The sequence below is a fragment of the Arvicola amphibius genome, chromosome 13, assembly GCF_903992535.2.
Source record: "Arvicola amphibius chromosome 13, mArvAmp1.2, whole genome shotgun sequence".
In the NCBI taxonomy this organism is placed as follows: domain Eukaryota; kingdom Metazoa; phylum Chordata; class Mammalia; order Rodentia; family Cricetidae; genus Arvicola; species Arvicola amphibius.
In genome coordinates this window covers 62,430,471-62,433,643 of record NC_052059.1, presented here as the reverse complement: position 1 = coordinate 62,433,643, position 3,173 = coordinate 62,430,471, and the positions used below count along the sequence as shown (strand labels likewise).

General features: G+C 42.9%; 1 pseudogene; it reads left to right on the top strand.

The window, feature by feature from the left end:
• The first annotated feature begins 2,453 nt into the window (after positions 1 to 2,453).
• Positions 2,454 to 2,746, top strand: LOC119800253 (annotated as a pseudogene).
• The last annotated feature ends 427 nt before the right edge of the window (positions 2,747 to 3,173 follow it).

The window sequence follows — 3,173 nt, the reverse complement described above, 5'->3', positions numbered from 1 at the left end:
CATTCAATTTTATCACCACCATGATTCAGGCTGGCAGGCATTGTGCTGTAGCAGCAGCTGAGAGTTACATTTGACTCTATACAAGGAACCGAGAGCTCACTAGAAATGGCACCAGTCTTCTGAAACCCAAGACCACACAACTCCTCCAACAAGGCCACACCTCCTAACCTTCCCCCCAAATAGTCCCACTACCTGGAAACCAACATTCAAATATATGAGCCCATGAGTCTGTTCTCATTCAAGCCACCACAGAGATGCTGGAACAGGCCATTACATTCATCAGCCATCTATAAAAACAGTTATAGCTAAAGAGTAAGAACTTGTATGGCATCTCCCAGAACCCTTACTTCAGCTCCAGAGTTCCCATCTGCTGTGGGTAGTGGCAACTTTATTTATGCATTTCAAAAGTCACGCTCCCTATTCTGTTATCCCGGGAACCTAATGGGCAATTGTGAAAGGCCATGGGGGAAGCAGTAGTGTGGTGCAGAAGAGAGAGGTTCTTTTTGTTTCCAAAGCCCCCGATTGTCACATCCTCTTAATCTGGATGGGATGTAAAATCCTTGTCATAAAGACAGGAGAGTACATACTGTGTCTTTTTTTCCCATCTTCCCATTATAGAGAGGTAGGAAAGAACAGTAGAAAAGAAGGCATAAAGCTGAGCAGATTCTCCCCTTTAAGATTCTCAAGCTCTGGGCCTTTGACTAAAACAGAACGAAAGCAAAAGTTTCCGGATATCCGCGGTTATAGTGATAACATGAGCCTGAGCAAACAAACATTTGGGGATACTAAACCAAGACTCTGACATTGACAGATAAGTTCTAAAATGAATAAAAATAAGTGAAATTTTCAATGAAATCTAACATCTCAAAATTCCCTTAAAGGTTGAAAACAAAAAGGGAGAAGATTCCCTCCCTCCACATTATATGCATGACATCATGCCCCAGCCTCCTGCCCATGCCGATGCAACATCAACTTGTCATGTGAGCAACAGAGGTGAAAATCTTCATGCCTCTGAGGAAACTACTGTCAACACCACCACCGTGGATCCCACACCTTCTTTAGGTACTTACACTGGGCATGCAAGGGCTGGAGAACACATGCTGACCCCGAGCTTGTTCCTGGTAGCCACCATGAACCCTGTGCAACATTCTCACCCTGTTCTTGTTACCTGCTTAGAAGAGAACACAGTGTCTTAGCTTCACTACTAATCAGGAATCTGCTCTTGTTTGTATTCCAGGTGATGTGTTGAACCCTACTCAGAACTGTAATATGCGGGTTCTTGCTTCAAGTCCCCCTGAGTATACCCACTATGCAGTAAATACTCCCTCCAAGATATTTTTCATTTGGGCAGCATTCACAACATTGCTCCTCCTAACTTCACTAATATGGTTGGTGGAGTTTGTATCTTTGGAGATGCCGTGGGTATTGGACCTAATTTAGCAATTCTGCACAGTTAAAGTTACAAGGAGCTTAACAAGGTAAGTTAGAACATAACAATAGCTTAAAATACATAAATATTTCTGTACTAGAAATCCAATTCTCTTTGGCTCTAATATGTATGATAAATAAATTTCATACTTTGTATAGGATTCTTTAGGTATTACCTAATCCTAGAAAAAAGGATTATCTTTTCCAGTCATATTGAAAATGCTCCACATAAAATTAACAAAATCAGTTTAGTCCAACAAACTGATCAAGTAAAGTTGGTAAGTTCACAATTGTCAATCATGCTGGAATGAAGAAATGATTTTCACTCTTAATGTGAAACTTGTATTTTCTGAATAGCTAAGCAGGGAACTGTAACTGTTAGATATTAGTTTCTATTTTTCTGTGTCCATACACTGTGCCTTATGTGGACAGCCTCATTTTGTAAACAAACACCCCGAATGAAACAACCTCCGAGAATAAAACCAATGAAACAAGACTCCACAGTCTCACCATGCTCAAATACAATGATATTCATTGTTACATGACACTACATAGGATTCTACTGGTTATGCCTCTGTTACTGCTTATCTTGACGATATCACCAATGATGTTCTTGATACTACTGATAATTCTTGCTTTTTTCTTTAGTTTCTGCTGAAGCACCAATGAGGAGCTACTGTCATCAACTGACAATCTGTCAGAACTATTTTTTGAGGTTTTTCTTTCATTTTATTGTTTTAAGAATATTTTCAGTTTACTCTTTGACATTTTAATGTATGTAATTCAGTTCATCCATGTTGCTCATGTCTTCCCCATCTCTGTCCTCTGCCTCCATCCCATCCCCTAACTTGTCCTCATGCCATTTTTATGTCATTTATCTTAAGGAGTATGACTTCCAGTAGGATCTCCCACAGCCAAGTGGACATTATCAGTGCATGTGGACATTATCAGTTGGACTAAGTGAGTCATTAAAAAGGGAGGGAGAGCTACTGCACAGACGCAGAAGCTTTGGGTCTGGCCTCAGCATGGCTGCCCTGCTTGTGGGAAGCACAATGGCTCAGCTCATGGATCCTCTCCTGCACCTAAGTCAACTTGCGGTGAAGCCCCAAGCCTTCTTCTCATTCCTGCTGGCGACCCTTCCAAGCGCCAGACCCTGCTTCTCTGGGGTCACCCCCTGCCGCACCTGCAGCCCTCGCTGGGCTTCCACACCAAGGGTGTCCTCAAGAAGGGCTGCCAGGACTGCTACATGGTGAAGAGGCATGGGCGCTGGTTCATCCTCTGCAAGACCAACCCCAGGCATGAGCAGAGGCAAATGTGAGGGCAGATGTCCATAGGAAGTTTGTTTCGCCATATCAAAGAAAAATAAATGTAAGCGTTCTGTAATCGAAGATCTGTGGGCCTTATAGTTTTGTGGAACTCACCCGTTTAACCCCTGTCATAGCCTGGTTCCTTCAAAGCTAGCCAGACCAGAGCTGCAGATGGGAAAGGATTGTTACTGTTCCTGGAACTGTGTTGAGTTGGAGGACAAAAGGAATAGGAATACTAAGCTGACTTTATCTCTTGAGACAAGGTCGGGATCCATAGCCATGGCTGACCTGAAACTTGCAGACAATCTCCTGGCTCTGCCTCCCTGGCATTCCTCATCAAAAGTGCTTTTACGAAACCAACTGAACTGGAAGGCTCCTGTTGGGAGCACAGCAAGCCCAGCTTAAAAATAAATGGTGTTGTTGGGTAACAACTATCCC